A 24,020-nucleotide genomic window follows, 5' to 3' on the forward strand; every position below is an offset into this window, starting at 1 on the left:
TGAAATGTCCTACTCACAGAAAACAATAAAATAGTGCTTTTTGCCCTCTTAATTCCTTTGCACCATTCATGGAGTCCTGGAATGGTTTGGTGGGAAGGGACCTCAAAGCCCACCCAGTGTCCCCTGGGCAGAGACACCTTTCACTAGCCCAGGTTGCTCCAGAATCATTCAACTCCCAGAAAAACCTACAGATGAAATCAGGGTTTTTACAGGACCCGGTTCAAATCTGGCCATTTGTTGTTAATTCTTGCTAGAATTTGATTTAATTCTGGCTCCTCTGAGCCTGAATTATATAATACCATCATTGAACTCCTTGTGCAGTTCTGTGCAGCTCTGATATAATTCTTTATATCTAGATAATTCTTTAATTCTAACACATATCACTCACACAACTATGCAAATTCTTGTCTCCACCATAAGCAGCACAAAATCCCACAAACTTGTGCAAACCCCGGGACAGGTAATTGGTGAATTAAAACTGAGTGTTTGCCAGTGGCTGGCAGGCTGGTGGGACAGGGAACAGGAGCTGAAGAGGGAGCAATCCATAAGCTGTGCCTGGCAGAGCAGGCACACCCTGTTTCCCAGCAGGATCCGTGTGGGATGGAGGCCAGCAGGGTGATGGAGAGCTCCACTCACACACAGTGGCAGTGGCACAGCCCCCAAACCACGCTCACATCCCTGGAATTGCTCTGGATCAGCGGGAACAGGAGCCTCCCCTCAGGAAATAATGAGCTCTGTACCTGACACAGAGAGATGGGGATGGATTTGGGAGGGATTGGACTCTTAATCAGCCCATTGTATTTCCTTCTTGCTCCTCAGTTAAGGAAGGAAGTGGCTACAAGATGAAGACACTTTTACAATAAAGGCAGATTCGTGGGCACTGGTATCCCATACAGATCACAGAGTGATCCATAAAAATAGGAGACTTCCTGAGGCTCACAGAGAGCAGGCCCAGCCAATTCCTGCTCCCAGAGGGATGATAAGGAGGGAACCCTTCAGCAGCACCGGCCAAGTGTGGACAAGTACAGAAACAGGGAGGGAATTGGGAACAATTCCTTCCTGGAAGGGGCTGTCCAGCCCTGGCACAGCAGCCCAGGGCAGGGGTGATTCCCATCCCTGGAGGGATTTCAAAGCCCTGTGGATGTGGCACTTGGGGACATGGGGCAGTGGTGGCCCTGGCAGTGCTGGGGCTGGTTGGACTCCATGGTCTCAGAGGGCTTTTCCAGCCTGAGTGATTCCATGATCAGACTCATCCCTTTGTACAGGTGAGCAGGGAAGCCTTGCAGAACAGAAGGGTTTGTCTTCCTGATAAGAAAACCCCAAACTCTTTGTGCCTTCCCTGAGCCCACCCTGAGCCCTCAGAGCTCCCTGTGCCCCTCCCAGCATGAGCCATGGGGGAGCTGCTCTGAGCCCACCTCCCAAAGGGAGCTGGAGATCCTGGTCCAACCCCCCCTGCCTGTCCACCTCCAACAGGAGCACCAGGAAACAGATGGGAAAGTTCCTGCTGGTTCCCAAATCCTTTCACACTTCCTACATCACAGACACAACCTCAGTTGCCCAGAGGAGCTGTGGCTGCCCCTGGATCCCTGGAAGTGTCCAAGGCCAGGTTGGATGGGGCTTGGAGCAGCCTGGGAGAGTGGAAGGCAGTGACCAAAGGACATGGGGGGAGGTTCCAGGTGCCTCTTCCTTGGATCAGGGAATTCCAGAAGGAGGATATTCCATTTCCTTCAGGTGTGTGAGTCTGGCTGGGAAAGGGCAGGTGGAGGCTGTGCTGGTGAGGGAGCACCTTGGTGGCAGGGAAGGACATGGGCTCTGATTTTGGATGGAAGAGCATTTTTGTCCTTTCTTTCCTGGTACAAGTGTTCATGCTCTGAAAGCCCATACACATCTATCAGATGTGAGATTTGTGCTTTGGTTATTCCATAGGATCCCAGAATGGGTTGGGTTGGAAGGGACCTTGAAGCCAGTGCCACCCCTGCCATGGACAGGGACACCTTCCACTAGCCCAGGTTGCTCCAAGCCTCATCCAACCTGGCCTTGAACTCTTCAGTGTTTAACTTTGGGAACAGAGAGCCCATGGATTTGCCCAACAAACCTGGATGGCATCCCCCAGCAGACCCACAGGGCAGCCCAGGAAGGAATCCAGGGAGCCACTGCCACAGTGCCTGGGAAGCAGCACTTGCTGGTGCTCCGGGATCAGGCACAGGTCCTGCAAGGCTGCCATAAGTGATAAATCTGCACCTTCCAGTGGGAAAGATGACCCACTGGCAACCCTTAGGAATCTAAATGTCCTCCCAGGAGCCAGGGCTGTGCATTATTCCCAGGAATAACCCCAGCAGCACCAAGGTTTGTGGAGCGTTTCAATGGCCCGGAGATAATGAAGAATTTGTTCAGAGAACAAAACTAGAAACCTAAAAATCACAGCAGCTGAACCAATTATTCCAAACCCTGCCTCATTTATTTCATGGTGGTGGAGGTTTGCAGAAAATTATCATAAGATGCAACTCCAGTAGCTTATGTTGAGCTGGGGAACCCAAGGAAAAGCCTTGCTGTGGGTCTGGTGGAGCTGCTGTGGACAGGAGCCCTCGGCACTTCCACTCCTGACTCCTGAGTGAGACAACTCTGGATGATGCTTTGCCCACTTTTTGGCCCTGAATAACCACCTTAGTTGGATTGCCAGCAGGAATTGTGCCCAGTGTATACCCAGTCTGCAAGTTTCCTTTCCCATCTCTCTGGACTGGGCTGCTCCTCTGTCACCAAACTCCTCCTGGTTAAAGCCTTGGATAGTAACTCACTCCCTTTTGAGGCAGATCCAACCCAAGGAATCCCTTACCAGAGGGCATTTTATCCCTCTGGCACATTTCTAGGTGGGTAACACAGGACTACAGACAGACCTAGCACCGAATTCCAAAATCTAATCCCAGGAGCTATTCAGTGACACATCCAGTGCCCTCGGATTTCACAACAGCCCCTCTTTTAACCATGACAGGAACAACACCTGGATTTTAACTGCCAGTGATCCCAAAGATTCCTGTCTCTGTGTATTTTCTGACGAGCAGAGTGTGCACAGTTCTGCTGGAGGTGGCTGTTCTCTTTAAAAAGGGAACCTGCTGCTCCAGCTCCGTGGAACTCAGCTCTGCCTCCTGCACCTGCCACAGTCCGTGGATCAAACACAACCCCACCTCCAGCCTGGAGAGAGGCAACAAAGATGTGGGAATGAAATCCAGAGGGTGACAAAGATGTGGGAATGAAATCCAGAGGGTGACTCAAAATACAAACGAGTCTCACACAGGGCTCTCTCCCCAGCAGTGTCTGCCACCCACATGCACCAGACTTTCCCCTTGGTTTTTTCCAAAATACCATTCTCAAACACTCTGTGAAGGAGGACAGACCCTCAAACTGCTGCTTTGGCATGAAATCCCAGAATGCCTGAGGCTGGAAAAGCCCTCCCAGCCCATGGAGTCCTGGGGAGGGCAGATAACCCACCCCACAGAGCTCACCCAGCACATCCCAGCAGTTCTCTCCGTGCCTCTGAGGAGGGGCAGTTATTCCCAGGCATTTCCTGGGATTCTCTGCTCCCTCCACCCCCACGGCAGAGTAGGAACCAATGAATGCTGAACAATGTGGGCAAAGTTCTCTGGGGTTCTGCTTTGATGCCAAAGCACCGAATCCAAGGACTGAGCCAATGTGGCTGAGGCTCCCGAAAGGGCAGGATGGGAGGGAATTAATAATCCCTCCTGCTGTTCCCAGCACTTCAGGAGGTTATTCCCAGCAAGACAGCACAAGGGTTGGAATTTGCTTCCAAAAAATCTTCAGCTGTCAAATTCTCCAGAAAGTCGTGTTAAGAAGAAAAACTTCCCAGGAAAGCAAGTGAAACCTTTTTAGTGCTGAGACAGAATATATGTATTTTTCAATCAAAAAGCCCTGAAACAGTGACAGAGCCACCAGGGTCAGAATAAAGCTGGTGTTTCTCCATTAAAGTGAGCAGTGTTTCCTCTTTGATGTCTCTAAAGACACATGGTTAGTCAGGATTGGATCTTCCCCAAGAATCCTTTGCCATGAATGTTTTTAACCAGTCACTGAAACCACAGGCAGAAGCCACAACTAAACCTCTGGATGTGGGGACTGGAGGTGCAAAACACCAAGGCCACATGTATTAGGATTAATTCATGTCACAGACCACGAAAAGAGCACCAGCTGCAGAGCTGGTTTTGTGGGGACTCACGGGAGAACAAGAGAGAGGCATTTTCAGGACAAGGGGACATTGATTTCCCCAGGACAGATTCTCTCCCTTCCTTTGAAGGATCTCCTGCCAGCAGCATATTCATGAGGTAACTCTTTGGTGTCTTCACCTCATCAGCCAAAGGAACCTGCTGGCCAGACATCCCTAAAACCTGTTAAAGCTGTAACCACAGATCATGGAATCCCGGGATGGTTTGGGCTGGGAGGGACCTTAAAGCCCAGTTCCACCCACAGAGGACAAAGCAAACATTGAGGTGTGAGGTACTTGAAGCCTCTGCCCAGTGCCCTCCAGGCTCAGCACCAGCCCTGGAGGCTGTTTTGGCCTTCAGTGGGATTTCATGAGCATTCCCAGAGTGCCAGGAGTGTGAACCAGCCAGTGCTGGTGGAAAAACCAAGTCCCTGACAGCAAATCTGCTGCCTGCACGAGTCAGGTAGAGCCAGAATCCCAGGAGGAAGCAGCACAGCTGAGGTGCACAGGAATGGGGAGGGAAGGAGCTTCCTGGCACCATGGAAACCCTCCAATAAAATAAACTCCAGGGTGGTGAAGGGACACTTCACTGTGCCATTGAGGCTGTGGAAATAAATCTTGGCTGTGGCTGTGCTTGTGTCTGGAATGGTGTGAACACCAGGAACACTCAAATCCCACACAATTCCTCACTGTAACTCATCAGCATCTCCAGCCTGGGCTATCAAAGGCTTTTGGGGGGTTGACTTCAATGGTTTGAGACTGTTACAGAGCACCTGAAAAGCCTCTCAAGTAACACTAAATAAAACAAGATCTCAAGCCCAACAGCTGAACTCCTGTGTCCCACACAGCGAGTCGTGGAAAAAGGAGGAGCCACCAGAGGAAGGAGGACCTTGTAGAGGAGGTTTTAGGATATTCCACAACCCCTCTGAGGGTCCTGCACCCCAGGCAAAGCAGGGCAAGGCAGCTGCTGGGTGCTGGAGGGGACTCCCAGTTCCAAGGATGTCAGATGAGGACTCTTGGTACCTCCAGCCCTTCCATAATTGAATTTAGTTAAAGAAGAAGGATTTCAGTTCTGGTTATAGAAACACCCCTTACCTGTTCAGGTGTGAAAAATCAGGAAGCTGACTCCATGGCATTCCTCTGCAGAGCAAGGCCAAGCCATCCACAGCAAAGGGACTTTTCTGTTGGGCTGTGATCACTGGAGCAGCACCTGGGAAGGATCAACAGATTCCCAGGTCAGTTTGCACTGAATAAACTCCACATACAATAACACTCAGTAGTAACACTCAATCATATAATAATATTATAATATAAAATACAATAATATAGTAACAACAACAATCAATAAACTCCACATTTCACATCTGAGAACAGTTTTATTTTTCTCTTTTTCCATTCTCTTTCCTGCTCAGAGGCCACAATGGAAATGTTTAAGGAGAGTAATAACTTCCCTACACACCTCTTGTCATACAAGAAGCTTATTTGAAACAGAAACTCTTACATTACATTCTAAAGGCAAATATCTACCAAACAACAATTACTTGAGGCTGCTGATGCCATCTCCTATAATCTTCTCTCCTGACTCTACAAGAGGCATTTTCTCTGCCTGACAATGACATTCCCAGTGCTCCAGGTCAGCACAGACTCTCTCCTGGTGCAGGTGCCTTCACCAGCCAGACCCAGTGCTGAGCCAGTGTTAGATCACCCTCCAGACACACCAAATCCAACCTTCCTCAGCAGCTGCCCAGCAAACAACCCCAGGGGTCACAAGTTCAGGATCCTGCAGAGGGCTCAGGGCTCTCCTGGCACACACAGCTCCAACTGGAGCTGGCTGTCAACCCCAGTCTCAGTTCCCAGCCTCTCCCCAGGACCTCTGCTGTGTTACCCTCCACTGTCACTCCCAGATACATCAGCCATGAATAAAAGATGCTGCAGCCAAGGTCAGGGGTGGGGTCAGGTTGGAGCTGGAGCAATCCCACATCACTTGGCAGCACTCGACCTCCAAATCCCAAATCCCACCCCAGATCATCCATTCCGCCCACGGGCTGAGCTCTGCAGGAAGGAAGCTCTGTTTGCACCTCTGGGAGCACGAGGTAACTCTAAAAGCTGCCCTCATTACCCAGGACAGCCCAGTGGTTAATTAATCACCCCTGAGGGCAGGAGCAGTGTGTGGGGCAGGACCCACCGTGGGCTCTGCAGCAACCCCGAGGTGGGAAATGCAGCACGTGGGGGACACTGTCATGGGGCTGGGGGGGGTTTCTTCTTTAAGATGTCCAAGCTGTGCTCAGGACTGTAAAACTGCACCTTGGTTTGGGGAAATTATTCAGAAATGAACGGGTTGTCCAGAGAAGCTGTGGCTGCCCCTGGATCCCTGGGAGTGTCCAAGGCCAGGTTGGAGCAACCTGGGCTGGTGGAAGGTGTCCTTGCCCATGGCAGGGGTGGCACTGGATGGGCTTTGAGGTCCCTTCTAACCCAAACCCTCCTGGGAACTGCTGAAACAAGAGGTGTCCAAGTGACCTGGGGGTCATTCCTTGGGATCTGTGCCTCTCTGATGCACTGACTGGGCTGTCAGGACAACTGCACCAAAGAAGAGGAAAAAAGGAGCTGCTGAAGCTTTAGCTGTGGCTTTGCACCCAACAACGAGCCACCTTTGCCTGGGACCTGCTGCAGGACTCTCTTTTCCTCTCCATGTATTTCCTTGGCAGATGAATTCCAAGAGAGGGAAGGCAGGAGAGTTCCCCAAGCGTGATCCTCCATTGATGATTTTGAATTCTATGTAAGTAAAGCCCCACCTCAGGCAGCACCAGGAAGTACCTCCTCCAGCAGAGCAGTCACTTTTCTTAGGAAGCTCCTGATAGCCAAGGAAAAAGTATAAATTCTACCCTGTCATAGAATCCCACAATGGTTTGGGGTGGAAGGGACCTTAAAGATCATCTCATTCCAACCCCCTGCCCTGAGGGTGATTTGTTGAAGCTCAAGGAAAGATCTTCAGGGTTTTCTCCCATCCAGCTGTAATTATAACAGGAGTTTTAACCCCATCCAATGACATTATTGAAACGGGTTCATAACCCCTGCAGAGAGGGGTTGTGAAACGGAGCTTCTCCTGTTTCCCTTCCGAACCCTCAATGATTTATGGATATTCAGAAGTTTAGGATGTCACAGGAAGGTGTTTGTCAGGGATTGCTTTTAAGAGTGGGATCAAAACAAACCAATAAAATCCCCGAGTCACAGAAGCTGTGCAGGATGGAGGGATTCTGAGAGAGCCCAGCACCTCTGCCCAGCCTCAAATCAGAAGGAGCAACGAGTGACTGACAGCAAACCACAGTCAAGAGGGGGAAAAGTCTCCCTGTATCCTGATTCCGTGTCTCCTTTGCTGACTCCAGGGCTGTCAGTCACTCCCAGCCCTGTTCAGCAGGAAGGAGGTTCTGTCTCCGTTTGCTGCTCCTTCCACACGAGATATTTAAATGTTCTCATCTTGTGCTCCACAGAAATGTATAATAAACCTCCCAATTACCTCCCACCCCGTGAAATGTCAAACCAATCAAAGGGCTGAAGGGGGAAATTAAAGCCTATTTTCAGAAGAGCAACTCGCTGATGTGTCACTGACCTTCAAGAGAAGAGCAGGGGAGCACAACTTCTGGGTTCCAGCCCTCAAGAGGAATTCAGGGCTGTGGGATCTCTGAGATAATGTAATCAGATTTAATCAAGGGATTACCTCAAACTGGTGGGTTCTGGGTTCAGTATCAGCTCAGAGACCTTGATGAGCTGCAAGATCATTTTGTGTGGGAGGAGCAGAATCAGACTGGATCCAGACTGGAAATCCATCTGCTTCCTCATCTCCTGACAAAGAGAGGCCATGTGAGGCTTGAGAGATTACCTGGGACAGACCTGAAAGCTCATCCCATTCCACCCCAGCCATGGCCAGGGACACCTTCCACTGGCCCAGGTTGCTCCAGCCTGGCCTTGGACACTTCAAGGGATCCAGGGGCAGCCACAGTTTCTCTGGGAACTTGTGCCAGGGCCTGCCCACCCTCCCAGCCAGGAATAAACTCCACAGCAGCAGAACAAGGAGCTGTTTAGAGCTAATTTAGCCACTGGTATCCTGGGGCTCTGAGGAACATCCCAGTGTGATGGAGCCCTGGAGAGCTCTGGATTGCACCTGTCACAGCCATCCCTCCTGCCCAAGCCCTGAAGGAAGTTTGACACAGTGATGGGGTTTTAATCCCCAGGGATTTGCTGGGACACAGGAAGCACTGGAATAGCTCCTGTGGAGAAGGGGATTATTTCCCAAATCTCTCCTGCCCTTCAGTTCAATATTTTCCTTGAGAGAAAAAAAAAAAAGCGCCCAACAAAATCATTGAGCCCTTTTCCTTAAAGAAACCCTTCAGTTTTGGAAGTTTCTGATCCCTCTCTGAGGTGACACAGTTGGCTCCCCCCTCACTGCCTGCCTGGGCAGTATTTATCTAATTGGGAGAATACGGGTAATGATTATGGCACCAAAATACATCTGTGATAATTACTGACCTTCTACCACTCTTGGAATTAAAGTTTTATGCTTTATTTTCTTCTAAATCAAGTAATTGATCCTCACATGAACTGGAATTATCCCAAACACACAGACTAATTGAATAGTTAACCGAGTGCTCAATAAACTCCACGCCTCAGGATCACACCCCTTAATTAGATTTTGCACGAGGAGCTGGAAATGGAGCTGCTTGGTTTCACTTCCCATCTCACTTCCCCCTCCGAGCACAGTGACAAACTAACCAAGGGCTGAGCAGATTTCTTGACATTTTTCACAGAATGGAGCTGCTGGAACAGCTGGAAGGGTCTGACACGTTTGTAAGTGCTCCTCAATCAGCTTTCCTACAGCCAGAGTCTCCCCGAGCCCAGACTTTGGGACACCCAGCCCAGCAAAGCACTTAAACCACCACTCAGCCCAGCTTAAGCTGTTCCAAGAGCTCTGCTGAACCCCAGCTTCCCACATTTGCACCCTCAGCAATTGCAGGGGGGTTGTTTCACAGAATCCCAGGATGGTTTGGGTTGGGAGGCACCTTAAAGCCCATCCAGTCCCACCCCAAGGACTTTAAGGTGCCTTCCTACCCAAACTAGTCTGTGATTCCAAGGAAAATAATGCCAGGGATGGGCTGCAAGAGGTCACCTCGTCCAGCCCCCAAAGCAGCTGCAGCCAGAGGTGAGTCTGTCCCCAGCCAGGCTGTCCCAACCCCCTCCTGGCAGCCAGTGAGGCTCCAGGGCTCTGGGCACTCTCCTCCTCGTTCCACTTCTGGACCCTCATCCCAAACTCCAGCAGAACAGAGAGTCCTGAGAACACGTGGAACGTTTTGAAATAGAGCCTTCCAAAAAAAGCAACACACCAGAAGGGGCACTAAGTCACCAGCCCAGTTTGTTCCAGTGCCATTTACCCAGTCGGTGGGTTATTTCCAGGGAAAGCTTCCAACAGTCAGGCCCTGCAACCACTTAAAACTTTATATTGGCAAAGGCAATCGACCTGTCAGCCCTGAGCCCCAGGTATTTAACAGCATTAACCACCCCATTATCCACTCCCTCACTTAGCATGGTTGCCGGGGTATCCACCTTTGTTGTGCTTGTGCTTCCAGCTCCATTAAGTGCTGCAGGAATCACTGTGCCTGAGACGATGGAAAATACCAGGCTCCGAGGGCAGAGGCAAAAGGAACCTGGATTATATTTAACTCACTTACAGATTTGTCATTTAAGCTGCTGAGGCCATTAATCTGCAGCCCTGATATGCCCATCATGTTAATTTTGGGTTCATTTAAGCTCGGTGGACACAAAAGAAGTGATTCCCAGCCTCTCCTTCCCGCTGTCACACGGATGCAGGGCAGAGCCGGGGCTGGGAGGATGAGAGAGCAGCACCTCTCAACTCTGCTGCAATTTAACAGGGGGATAATTAAACTCACTCTCGTGGCATTAACTGGCTCCACGTGACAGAATAAACTCTGAAAGGAGCTTTGCTTCTGAACAAAATAATTGTGAAAGCTTCACATGGGCTCAGAGAGCAGAACAGCCACGTCTGAGCTGATCCCTCCCACGGCATCCACGGGGATGGGGCAGCCACAGCTTCTCTGGGCAACCTGGGCCAGGGCCTCCCCACCCTCCCAGCCAGAAATTCCTTCCCAATATCCCATCTGACCCTGCCCTTTGGCACTGGGAAGCCATTCCCTGTGTCCTGTCCCTCCATGCCTTGTCCCCAGTCCCTCTCCAGCTCTCCTGGAGCCCCTTTAGGCCCTGCAAGGGGCTCTCAGCTCTCCCTGGAGCCTTCTCTTCTCCAGGGGAACCCCCCCAGCTCTCCCAGCCTTTCCTCCTTAATTCCAGGCCATGGAATCACCCTGCAATTCAGCTCTCTCTCACTGGAGGCTGCAAACACCCATCACTCCTCAGAGTGAAGTGCCAGGAGCTTTTATTGAAATGAATCCTGTGATCACATGAAAACTTCTGTCCCTGTGAGGATCATTTTTTAATTACATTTAAAATCAGGTAATTGCCCACTTCTGTTGTTTGGGTTCTCCGGGGGCCACTCGCAACAACAACAGTGATTATCCAACCTGAGGGTTCCATATGCAGCATTCCAGGCTGAGCCACAGAGGGGCACATTACACATCAAAATCCAGGGGGAGATTGGCTCTCCTTTGCCAATTTGACATCCTAAAGTGATTGTCTGGAAAGTTTTAAAGGCAGAACAGGACGTGTGTGTTATGGTGATGGAATAAAAGCTGATGCAGGTTGTTAGATGGGGGAGGAAAAGGCAGTCAGGGAGAAACACATGGATCACAATCCCAGGCAAGAGACAGACTAGGCACAGGAAAAGCCCTCCCAGCCCATGGATCCCCCCTGTGCCTGATGCCCACCTTGTCCCCCAGCCCAGAGCACTGAGTGCCACGGCCAGGCCTTCCTGGGACACCTCCAGGGCTGGGCACTCCAAACCTCCCTGGGCAGCCCCTGCCAAGGCCTCACCACCCTTTCCAGGGGGAAATTCCTCCTCCTGTCCCACCTGACCCTCCCCTGGCACAGCTGGAGGCCGTTCCCTCTCCTCCTGTCCCTTGTTCCCTGGCAGCAGAGCCCGACCCCCCCCCGGCTCCCCCCTCCTGTCAGGGGGTTGCAGAGCCAGAAGGTCCCCCCTGAGCCTCCTTTGCTCCAGGATGAGCCCCCCCAGCTCCCTCAGCCGCTCCTGCTGCTCCAGCCCCTTCCCAGCTCCCTTCCCTTCCCTGCACACGCTCCAGCCCCTCCGTGTCTTGGCCCTCAAGAGATCCTTCTGTTTTACCAATGTTATCCCAGGAAACTCAGCCCTCATATGTGGAAGAGAATCTGAAAATCAAGTGCTGGGCTCTGAAATGGGAGGGGAGATGTCCCCTGGTCCCTGACACCTGCCCTGCTCCACTCACTGAATTCCAGGGCTTTCCATCCCTAATGGAGAGCTCCATGCAGATGGAATCGGGCTGTGAGTGAAGAACCTCTGAGATATTTAGGGAAGCAATTCCTCCTGCTCCTAATCCTGCCAACACTGAGTTCAGATAAAAACCAAAACCCAGCAGTTTTTATTGGAAGGGATTTAGTGCCTGTGTTTAAATGTTTAAACAAGGGAAAAGAAAAACCCAAACCCTGGCTCATGGTGGGAGCAGGGGATCTGTGCTGGGATTGTGGCTCAGGGCGTTTTCAGGGAATAAAAGGAATTATCCCCTCCACAGTTCTCCAGGTGGGCTTTGCTACAGCATCACTGTGTCCAGGGAGAACAGGAACGAGCTGTGCCCGTTCCAGAGAACAGTTAAACAGGAGAGCTCACCCTTCCTTAGAGCAGTGCAGACAATGAGGATCAGAACAGCACTGTGGCAGAATTCCTGCTCCCAGAACTGGCTGGCAGGCAGCAGGAGGGAGATCCTCACATCCCTAAAATCCTGGAGACCAGCAGGGAATGTGATGACTCTAAATGTGCTCATAGATTAAAGAAGCACAAGGGGGAAACAGAGCAAGGCAGTGGAAACACCAGAACTAAGGGAATTTTACAGGTGCTCAGCCTGCTGGGGGGACTTCGTGTCACAAGAAATGTAACTTTTTTTGTGTGTGCTTTTAGGCTTTCAGGGGGTTTAAGCCTTCCTTCAGCATTGCCTCTGTTTGAAACCTAACCCAGCTGCAGCACTGCCTGCACAACTGGAAATGCTGCCGAGTCAGGATTTATCACCTCGCTCCCAAATCCTCCCCTCTGCTTCAGCCCAGCCCCAGAGCTCCTACAGAACCATGGAATGGGTCAGGCTGGAAGGGCCCACAGTGTCCCATCTGCTGCCACCTCCCTGCTCCAGCAGGGCCACCCCAGAGCACAGGGATTGTGGCCAGAGGGCTCTGGAATATCCCCAGGGAGGATATTCCCCCCTCTCTGGACAGCCTGTTAAATCCTTGTAGTCCACGAGTTAAAGACACAACCAAGGGAGCAGAACATGTGACCTGGGAGGAGAAATGGTATTTCTTCAACTCCAGACGTGCAAGTGGCCCATCAAATTCAACTATGGAAATGAAAATTTATCCTGCCAAAGGCTGGGATTATTTTGTAATGAACTTAAGGAACCCAGCACAGGGAGGACATGGAGCTGCTGGAGAGAGTCCAGGGAGGCACCAAGATGATCAGAGGGATGGAGCAGCTCTGCTGGGAGGAAAGGTGGGAGAGCTGGGATTGTTCAGCCTGGAGAAGAGAAGCTTTGGGGTGACCTGATTGTGGCCTTCCAGGACCTGAAGGGGCTACAGGAAACATGGAGAGAGACTGTGGAGAAGAGATGGAGGGACAGGACACAGGGAATGGCTTCCCAGTGCCAGAGGGCAGGGAGAGATGGGATATTGGGAAGGAATTGCTGGCTGGGAGGGTGGGGAGGCCCTGGAATAGAATTCCCAGAGAAGCTGTAGCTGCCCCTGGATCCCTGGAAGTGTCCAAGGCCAGGTTGGAGCAACCTGGGCCGGTGGAAGGTGTCCCTGCCCATGGCAGGGGTGACACTGGATGGGCTTTGAGGTCCCTCCCAACCCAAACCAGTCTGGGATTTGATGACAGTTTTTGGTGTCTGGGTTCCTGGAATCAGCCCTGCAAGGACCCAGCAGTCCATCCACGCAGGGTGGTCCCACCTGGCTCCTCTCTGGGGTGATGGAGCCCAGGGGTCCCTGTGGGACAGGGGGGTGTTCAGTGCCCGGGGAGCCCCCACTTGGGGCTGGCACAGCCCCTGCACCCACTGTAGGGTTTGCTTTTAAAAATCAATTGAGAGATAAATTTCACTGCAGAGCTGCTCCCCCTGATTGCTGCTTGCAGAAAAACATAAATAATTAATTGCATTAGAGAAATGTCACTCAGCCCCAGTTTTGCTTCACCTGAAGTGAAAAATGACCACTTGAAAGACAGAAAAATTGTCAGGCACTAAATCTTTACTGAGTGCTGCTGTCTGTTCCCCTGCTTTCACAGAACCACTGCCATGTAAGCAGGGAATTCTCTTTGGAGACTCTCAGCCATCCTGATTTATCCATGGGGGGAGGATGTTATCCCAGCCTGACCCTGCAAGAGGAGGAGGATGGCACCAAGTCCCTCATGGAATCAACAGCAAGGATGTCCTGGAAGGCTCAGAGATCTTTGCCAAGGCTGAGCCCCTCCAGAACAACTTCATTTTTAAAGGACACATAAAACCTTTCTGTTTGTGGCACAGAGAGAGCACCGAGCCACGAGGGGACACGGCAGGTTTGGGGGGGTAAGGTGGGATCTCATCCCCATCTCCAAGGGTTCTTTAGGATCACCCTGGACCAGCACTGGGGGGATCAAGCAGATCTTCTCCCAGCCCTTCTCAGCAGAAGGACACAAGAAGAAATGTTCCCAGGGCTGGAGAGTCAAGTTGCAGCTTCCCCTTTGCCAGACCCTGCTTTGCTGTGTCACCCCTGGGGAGGGACAAACTGACAGGGTTTCCTGCCCCAGCAAACCAACAGAAAATGGAGTTTTACACAGAGTTTGCAGATTTCAACTCAAAGAAGGCTGGATATAAAATGAGTCTGTTACTCTGATGCTCCAAGAGCCTCTTGTCTCACTGGAACAGCAGTGGGAGGGTTTTCAAAGGGAAGAGCTCAGGGATGGACTGACTGTTGCAGTTCATTTTTGGGCTGGAGGAAGAGTTGGCAAACTTGAAAGAGGATAATTCTCAGTAATGATTCTGAGTGAGCAAGTGCCAAGGATCTGCCCCCACCTGTAAACATGGAGTGGCTTCAGCTATAGCCTCTGAGGTCATTTATTCCCATCACCTCTCCAGAGATATCCCAGGGGGGAATCATTATTGTACAGCAGGAATAAAAAACAGTATTAAACTGCAGGAAAAGGCTTCTTATCCTCACCAATACACTTCAGAAAAGTGCTTTTAACTGGAGACAGTTTCAAATGGGAATCTTTATTCATCTGTCTGTTTTCAAAGCAACTCGTGACTTCACTCTGTGGAAAAACCACCCCATTCCAAATGCTTGAGGACAACAGGAACAAGCAGCAGTTGCCTCTGCTGCCCTTGTGCCTTAAACCAGGTTCACCTCAGGGTGATATTTAACCCAGGATGGCATCACCCCTCGTGTGACCCTGATAAATGGGGCTCCTCCTCTGTTCAATCTGCACAGGAATTAAAACCTCCAGAATATCTGCACTGCCACAAATAAATTACAGGTCTGCTCGAACGAGTCTGAAATCTCCCTCTGACAAATGCTGGAGGAATAAATAAGCCCTGGAGCTTTGCAGGGAGATGAACAGCCCCGTTCTCACCATCGTAACTCACCGAGCAAACGACGCTCGGGTTTCAATCCCAGCAGGGCCCCGTCCTGCCCAAAGGGGTGCCAGGACTGTCTTAAGCAGGCCCAGCTCAGCTGGGTGCCAGGGGGGCAGGATGTACCCCAGGGGGTCTGGATGTGATTTACAGATCCCAGAGGAGCATCCTTGGGCAGTTCCCCTCGTGCCAAAGCCTCTGGGTGTCAGCTCAGGGGGCGGAGCAGCACGATGGATCGCACAGCCTGGCATCGGAGCCCAACACCCACCTTGGGCATGGGGGACTGAGCCATCCCAGTGAGCCCCTGGCATTCTACAGGGCACCTTTCCTGGGAAACACACCTCAGAACAGGGACCGCTCTGTCTTCATCTCCCTCCCTCCACCACGAGACAGAAACAAAAGCAGACACAGCAACTCCCTTCCGGCCTCCTTTGGGTTTGGGAAGGACAAATTGCCCAGATGGATCCGTATTTTATGGCACAAGAAGAAGCAAGGCAGGGCACCTACTGGGATAATCCTGGGTTTCCCCTGTGCTGGCTGGAGCAGGAACAAGGGTTGATTCCAGGGACTGAGGACCCTCAGTAACACACAGGAGTCATCACGACTATGAGGGCTGGGGGGATCTAAGAATGATTTCTGGCATAAACCAGCAATTCCATCATCACTTTCCCTGTCCTGGGTATCCAGCCAGTCCTTTCTCTCTCTTCCATCTCTGAACAGCTTCTGAGCAGCCAAACCCAACCTTTAGTTTCCGTGAGAAACCAGTCCACAGCGTGCTAACAAAGCTCCCCTTCCACAGCAAATAACATCAGATTTCATATTTCACTGGCAATAAAAGCAATTTCCCTGAAGGGCTGATTTTCACCAAACCTGGTACTTATGGCATTTGATAACTCAGTTGCCTTTTATTTCTGGTTTTGAGACATCAAGTGGCAAAAGGGGAAATAAAAATGGCAGGAAAGGAAAACTCTTCCGAGGATGTAACAGCCCATTAAGCAAAATTTTAAACCAGCCTGTCTCTGGCTCTCTGTGGCTCAAATGCAATCCTGCTCCTGCCCTCCAGGCTGTTATTAACGCTGGTGTAATGAGTAACTAAAATAAAACTCAAGTGAATAAATATGCTCAAAGGCATTTCGTTATTTCTGCAATTAGAGACAAACTGCCACGGGAGAGCTGAAAGCTTTGGGGAAATCACATCCAAGGAAACACTTGCCACGACTGCAGTAATCCTTGGGCTGCTCTTGGTGTGAGGCTCCCAGTTCTCCCAGTGCTGTCCCTGTCCCTCCTGGGTGCCCAGGGTTTGTTCCAGAGCAGAGCTCACTGTGTGAGTTGAGCCCTCCCTGCCCACAGGGCACTGTGCCCAGCACTGCAGGTAATGATCACATTAACTCAGTAATTATTTATCCCAGCAAAACTCCAAGGGGATTTATTCTTGGAAGAGACACGGCAGAAAAAAGGGAAAGGAACAGGCAGGCAGGATTTAAAATCCCTCATGTTCCCTGTGCCTGGCTAACAGGCTTTGGGAAAGCACCAGACAGTAAATGTCATTTATTCTGACTTTAATAATCCTTCTGAGGCTCTTTGGCCTGACATTTCCGAGCGAGCCAGGGAAACATGGATGGAACAAAGCAGAGGTAGGAAGCCAGAACGTCCCAGTGAGAGAGCAGTTATCCATGACCAGGGACAGCTGAGTGTGCCTCTGCACATCCCTGCAGCTGCTATTGTTTGGCTGTTCCCTGAACAGCCGGGGTGAGGAGAAGCACCCCAGGCATGGCAGGCACAGCAGGGACCGACCCGGGGCGGTCTGTGAGCAGCTTGGGCAAACAGACTGAGAATTCCAGGGAATTGTGACAAGTGGCAAAAGGATTTGAACAAAAAATACTTCAATTTATGACCAAGTAAGAGCCCAGTATTCCATGGAGCAGGGCACGCTGCAGAAGGACAGGCTGGGGAGAAAATGGGAGAGCAGGAGCTCCTCAGAGAGGGACTGGGCTTACAAGGGATTGCAAGGGAATTCCAATGGTAGCAATTCCCAGTCTTTAGGGAAAAGGGGAAATGGGCCCTGGGCTCATGGGTGGCTTTAACCACCTCAGTGCTGACAGATGGGTACTGTCATGGAACAGAATCCCAGAGTGGGTTGGGTTGGAAGAGACCTTAAAGACCCTCTTGTTCCACTGCCATGGGCAGGGACACCTTCCACCAGCCCAGGTTGCTCCAAACCTTGTTCAACCTGGCCTTGGACACTTCCAGGGATCCAGGGGCAGCCACAGCTTCTCTGGGCAGCCTGTGCCAGGGCCTCTCCATGGCTGATGCAAGTGCTGCAGGGCATTCCCAGTAGGCATTAAAGACATTTCTGCCAGTGACTGATGGGATGAGCAGGGGAGGTGCTGTGGGACCTGCTGCTCACCACAGGACAGTTGCTGGGTGACACAGCCTTGGGCACAGTGACCACGAGAGAATGTGGAGCTCAAGGGACCCAGAGGACAAGCAAGATAAACAGTGCAAATACAACTGTGGGCTTCAGAAGGACATCACTGCAGCCCCCTCAAAGAGGGGAATGGCTCATTCCAGTGCCCTGATCATACAGCCCACGTGGACACACACGAGTCCATGGGGCTCTCTTGGGCTGCAGCAGTTCCAGCAGCTCCACACAAGTGTTCCTCAACCACTGAGGGCTCTGTCCAGCTTTAGGTCCCTTGCACACGAAGGACAACACGTGCTCCAAATTTACTTTTAGCTCTCTTTGTTCTTTGTCTGTCTGTCCTGCAGGCTGACACTGAACCCAGGGACAGACCTCTCCAGAAATCCCGTGGCTGGATCTCTCCCTAAATCAAGGCAACTGAGAAGAACCAGTGCTTTTAACACACCTCTTTCAATCTGTACCCACTGAGGATGATCCCATGGCTACAGATGAAAACCATGGACTGGGTTTTCCACTTTGGACACATCTCCTGAGCAAGAAAAGAAACTCCTTTATATTTTAATAGTGAAACTCCTCAAGAACCCCTGTTTCCAGGTAAACTCTGCCAGGATGTTTGGCAGCATCAAAAAGACCTTCAAATAGACTATTTAGCAAATAGCCTTGTCTGTGAGAGCTGAGAGACTCGGCAACGCTCCGTAATTTATGTCCTGCTTTTCTTAGGGGAGGTGATAAATCAAAGCAGGGATTTTACCTGGAGATACAGAGAGAGAAGGTGCTCTCTGCTCTGCACCTTCATTATTTGTGTGCAGCTTCAAAGCCCAGAGCTGGCTGAGAGCTCCGAGAGGGACAGATAATGATGCCCCGTAATCAGCAGCGTAATCAGGAGATGGCTGTGTTACATTCCTCTCCTGGAATATTAATGGAGTGAGGACACTGCAGACTGATGTGAAACCAGGGTTTAAAATCCTTCCAAATGGCTCCCTGGTCCGTTCCTCCTGCTGCTGTGCTGCTCTGCTCTCAGGGCTGAGGGGAGGGGTGGGAGGAAGGCATTCTGGTGAGGAGCAGTGCAGGCTGCACCTCCTGCTGCACCTCCTGCTCCCCAGAGCCACAGCACAGACAAAAACACTGTGTGCTAAAAACCAGCGTGGGTTTGGCCTCTGGGACTGAGCCTGCACTCACTCAGGCTTTAGGCTGCCCTGACAGATGTCCCCAAGTGCCACATCCACAGGGCTTTGAAATCCCTCTGGGGTGGGCACTCCAAACCTCCCTGGGCAGCCCCTGACAAGGCCTCACCACCCTTTCCAGGGGGAAATTCCTCCTCCTGTCCCACCTGAGCCTCCCCTGGCACAGCTGGAGGCCGTTCCCTCTCCTCCTGTCCCTTGTTCCCTGGCAGCAGAGCCCGACCCCCCCCGGCTCCCCCCTCCTGTCAGGGGGTTGCAGAGCCAGAAGGTCCCCCCTGAGCCTCCTTTGCTCCAGGCTGAGCCCCCCCAGCTCCCTCAGCTGCTCCTGCTGCTCCAGAGGAGGGTGATTTGGGGACAAATTTCCAGTCACTGTTTCTCCTGGGAAGCACATACAGAGAAAGAATTCTTGGCTGCGAGGGTGAGGAGGCCCTGGCCCAGGTTGCCCAGAGAAGCTGTGGCTGCCCCTGGATCCCTGGAAGTGTCCAAGGCCAGGTTGGAGCAACCTGGGCCAGTGGAAGGTGACCCTGCCCATGGCAGGGGTGGCACTGGATGGGCTTTGAGGTCTCTTCCAACCCAAACCATTCTGGGAGTTTATGAATTCCAACCCCTGCCACAGACTTCAAGGCATGAGGTGAAACGAATGGAGCAGAGCATCTGTCAGAACCCACCACGCTGCACTTTGGACACCCAGCCAAGGAGAACACCCACGGCCTGGGCTGATCCTAAATCCCAGTCCTTTGCAGGATGAACACTGGAACATTCCCTCCCCAGGCAGAAAAGGCTGGGAAGTCTATTCAGCAGGAGGTCTATTCCATGGCTGGGAAGTCAATTCAGCAGGAGGTCTATTCCATGGCTGGGAAGTCAATTCAGCAGGAGGTCTATTCCATGGCATATCCTGCCCGGGGAAAGCGTTTGCACCAGGACCCGCACGAGGAGCCAACACGGCTCATCCCAACCCCCCTGCGGTGCTCATGCAAGGCAGGAAACACGATTTAAACAGGTGTTCCAAGGCTGCCGTGTCGCTGTTCCCGGCTATTCCCGCGGCTGGGAGCAGGGATGAAATCCAGGCTGGGCCCGCCACCTGCTGCTCCCGGCGGCAATTACAGGGAGCAGCGATGGGAAACCCTGGGCTGCTCCACCCGCCTTCCAGGAAAGGGGCACCTGGAGCGGGGCTGCTGGCACTGCCACCAGCAGAACTGGATGGAGAAAACGGCCTGAGCCCTGTTCCACACAGGAATGACGGGATAATAACCCTGCTCCGGTGCAGTCCTGCGAGAGGACACAAACCAGCTGCTCCTCGTTCCATTCGGGATGGAGGAAATGGCAGGGACACCTCCCACCAGCCCACATTGCTCCAAGCCCCGTCCAACCTGGCCTTGGACACTTCCAGGGATCCAGGGGCAGCCACAGCTTCTCTGGGCAACCTGTGCCAGGGCCTGCCCACCCTCCCAGCCAGCAATTCCTTCCCAATATCCCATGTAGCCCTGCCCTCTGGCAGTGGGAAGCCATTTCCATGTCCATGGTGTCCGCAGGTCTCCAAATCCCAGAGTGGGATTTTCCAGGGAAGCTTCACATCCCTGTGAAGGGAAACACCTCAGCATCACCCCGAGTGCCTTTGGGGTGACAGTGACATCCTGAGGATTCCACTGATTCTTTACTTCCACATTTCCAGTTCCTTCCCCGCAGTGACAGTGAGCTCTGTGCTGTGACTGCAGAGCTGGGACGTGACCCCAGGGCTCCCGTTACACACATTCCAGAGGCCCTGGAGTTGGGAAGGCTGCACCAAGTGAGGTCTCAGGGCTGTCCCACACCTCCCCACTCTCAGCCTTCCAAAGAGTTCAGCAGCAGGCAGGGCAGCCAAAACTCCCTGCAGGGAGCAGCCCTGGGCACGGCCATTGGCACCACTGGGTCTGAGGGACAGGAAGCAGCAGCCAACCAAGAGGGCAGAGCCAGCATCTGGAGCCATTCAATCTGGAGTTAATCACACATAAATTATGTGATGAGAGAAGATGAACTGAATTAGTGTTTCAGCAGCGAGAGCATGACCGGAGCCTGTGCCTGGAGCTCAGCGCTGACACTGCCCAAAACGCCTCCTGTGGTGCACTTGGCCAAGAAGTATTGCAGGCTCCAGAGAAGAAGACCTGAGGGCTGCAGGACTTGCTCTTTTCCCCCAGGAAAGAGCTGGAATACCTGCTGGCACTGGTGACACCGGTGCCAGCCCCAGCTCCGAGCTCAGCGTGTGCCGACTCACGGCTGACCTTGGGCTCTGCTGGAGGAAATGAAGGTGCTGCAGGAGCAGCCAAGTGGAAAACTGAAACTACCATTTTCCAAAGATATTCAAGGTAAAAAGCCTCAGGGACAATCTTTTGTCAGTTCCTGAGACTTGATTAACTGCCTTAATGCCACATGATTAATGGCTTTCAGAGGCCCAGTCTCCGTGCACGTGGTGTGACTGGAGTGTCTCCCTTCTCCAAACCCCCACGAGCTGCTCCAGAGCCACGGCCCCAGTGACCCGGAGGGACCTCACAGCCTTCCTCAGGCTGCATCCTCCTCCTCCCAGCCCACACAGGGGGATGCAGCAGGGAGCACACTGCACATCAACCTGGGCCCTCAGACAAGAGAGACACAGAGGGGCTGGAGCGTGTGCAGGGAAGGGAAGGGAGCTGGGAAGGGGCTGGAGCAGCAGGAACAGCTGAGGGAGCTGGGGGGGCTCAGCCTGGAGCAAAGGAGGCCTGGCTGTGGCACTCAGTGCTCTGGGCTGGGGGACAAGGGGGGCATCGGGCATGGGGGGGACTCTTCCAAACCTCAGCGATTCCATGAGTCTGTGACACCTACACAAGAGATCTGTGACAGAGCAGAACAAGTGGTGGGAAGAACATTAAAGAAAAGGAAAACCCTTTAGAAAGTTAACAAAACTCAGGTGAAGAGTTAGCAGGACCCTGCTGAGTACAGTGCTGACCATGGGAGCAACAATTCGAGCAATTCCACTCTCTCCTGGGGTCACTGGTGGATGCTCCCCAGGACCAGCAGTGACAGGAAGCCCAAAGAGATCATTTCAGCCCTGGAACCTAAAGCAGTGGCCAAACAATTGCAAATGGGAAGAGAAGACCAGGAGAAGAAAGAAGGAAGCACTGGCCTCGTCCCCTCGCTGGACTGGCTGTGTCAGCACATGTTCTCCAGATGGATAATCCCTGTTTCACAGCTCATGGCAACTCTGGGGGTGCTGAACACTTGGATTAATTGTCACAAACAAGACCAAATGCCTGTATCCCATGAGCAGGAGGTGGTCAAGCACACGTGCTCCACACAGGCATTAAACAAGGCAGCAGTGAAGCTCCGGGAGTGAATCATTAATCACTTGTCAGTGGTTAAACCAGTGCAGCCTCCAGGAAAAATTCACAGCATTTTCTGCAGCCCTGGATCAAACATTCCTCCTGTTCCTGCCCTTGTTAATAGAATGCAAGAACTGTGCATCTCAGGGATCTATAAATAAACTTCCAAGGCTGACTTGCTGCTCCTGTACTTACTGGTAGCAAATTGCATCCTGGAGTTGCTGGGGCAGGCAGGGACTCAGAGGAGCTGGTGTGGAGGGAATTTGGGATGGTCCCTCTTGTACCCCTCACCAGGCTCCCTTTCTCAAAGACACTGGGAAACAGGATCCCCCTGTGGCAGGATGCGTGTGGGAAATGCACACTCAAGTATCTGCATTACAGGGCTCTTGCAGCAATAAACTGCTCATTACATGGTGCCATTGCCAAAATCATTCCTCTTTTCCCAGAGGAATGGAGCTCATGGAGACAGCAATGCCTGTCCATTCCCAGCTTGGAGTTCTCCCAGGTTTTTAGGATCCTTGCTCTATGGGGAGTTTTAGTGCCAGCCCAAATTCAAGTCATTTTACAATACATATTTATTTTCCCTGCTTCTTAACAGAACAATTTGGAAACCTCCCAAATCCTTCAAACGACAAAACTACTTTTCCTTTATGGCACAAGAACAGGTTCTTGCCTTTCTTTTCCCAGGGAGAGCAGCCAGCAAGGGCAGCTCCCCAGCTTGCACAGGGATGGATTTTTCCCATAAAAACTTCAGCAGTTTGGCATTTCCAAGCTGTCACTGCCACAGCACTGCCTGTTAATTACATTAATGATTCCTTCAACGTGGGCAGCAGAAATGGAATATCAAGTAAAACTGACTTTGTCTCCCAGAGAGTGGGCAAATAAAACCTGGCTGATCTTACTGTCATTTCATGGCACGAGGTGGTGAGAGATCCCTCAGCAATGTGACTTAGCACTGACAGGGAGCACTGGATTCTTCCTTTGATTTTTACCGTGGCCAAGGCTGTAGGAAGGCTCCAGAAGGCCCAGCTGGGAATACAGGGGCTGGAGAAGCACCAATGGCACTTCAGGAGGGAAGAGTCAGCTCCTTGTTCCCCCCTCCCTCCCCACACCACAAGAACACCCGTGTCACTCCCTAAGAACTGGTTTTACAGCTCTTTCCCAGTCTTAAGGGGCAAACACCCTGATGATCTCCTACAAATGATCATCCTGCACGTGATTTGGGAAGGAAGAATACACTGAGATGAGACCATAAGGATGAAACGATCTCCTCACCATGCCAGATGTCACTCTGAATAAAGACCTTGGAAGAGGAAGCGTCATCAGTGCAGCTCAGGTGATGTTGTTTTTGCAGGAGCAGGGAATACACTACAGGGAAGGATGGTTTTCCCTGCTGAGGGAAGAACTGCCAAGAGATCCAATTCCCATCAGTGCCTTCCTATTTTGTTTGGAAAGGGCCCTGTTCCCTCAGGAGTGGTGCCTGGCCTGGCATGTTCAAACACCCAGTTCAGCCCCAGCAGCCCAGGGGGGACACCAACAGGCAGGGATTTGTCCCAGGATCCCTATCCCAGTCCAGAGCATGGCAGCTGTCACACAGGGAGGGCTCAGCTCCCAGCTCTGGGAACACACAGCCAGTCCTGCCTGCATCCCACATTTCAGGGCTGGGCAGAGAACTAATGGCACATTCCTGCTCCCTCAGCTCTGCTCCCCTGCTCCCCACGTTCACAGGGAACACTGCGAGTGAAAGCTGAGCTACATGGAGATTTCAGGGGGTTGCAAAGCAACAATTCCAGGGAAAAGCACGGAGCATGAAGCTGCAATACCCTGAAATCCTTCCCAGCTGTGGAGGCAGGGAGCTGTTTGCCCAGTTTAACCCACAAACCCTGAGGAAAGAGGCCTTCCAAGGGATGCTCTGCTCGGCAGGCAAACACAGACCAGACCTGTCAGCACCTGGATCCACCAAAGGAGAGCTCCTGCCTGGATGGGGCCAGGAGGGATCCCTGGGAGGGGCTCCAAGGGCAGCACCAGGCCAGGCAGGGGCGTTGCTGACAGCGAAGGGCTTGGCTTTATTGCACCAGA

General features: G+C 52.1%; 1 long non-coding RNA gene across 3 annotated transcripts in view; it reads right to left on the reverse strand.

Annotated features, from left to right (window-relative positions):
- The window catches only part of LOC116788766, a 68,231-nt gene that overhangs the window by 35,121 nt on the left and 9,090 nt on the right, over nucleotides 1-24,020 (reverse strand). For all 3 annotated transcript variants that reach the window (XR_004357759.1, XR_004357760.1, XR_004357761.1), the window contains exon 3: nucleotides 5,306-5,420. This is a non-coding gene — a long non-coding RNA (uncharacterized LOC116788766). The remainder of the gene's footprint in view (nucleotides 1-5,305; nucleotides 5,421-24,020) is intronic.

The sequence above is a fragment of the Chiroxiphia lanceolata genome, chromosome 6 (assembly GCF_009829145.1).
Source record: "Chiroxiphia lanceolata isolate bChiLan1 chromosome 6, bChiLan1.pri, whole genome shotgun sequence".
Classification (NCBI taxonomy): domain Eukaryota; kingdom Metazoa; phylum Chordata; class Aves; order Passeriformes; family Pipridae; genus Chiroxiphia; species Chiroxiphia lanceolata.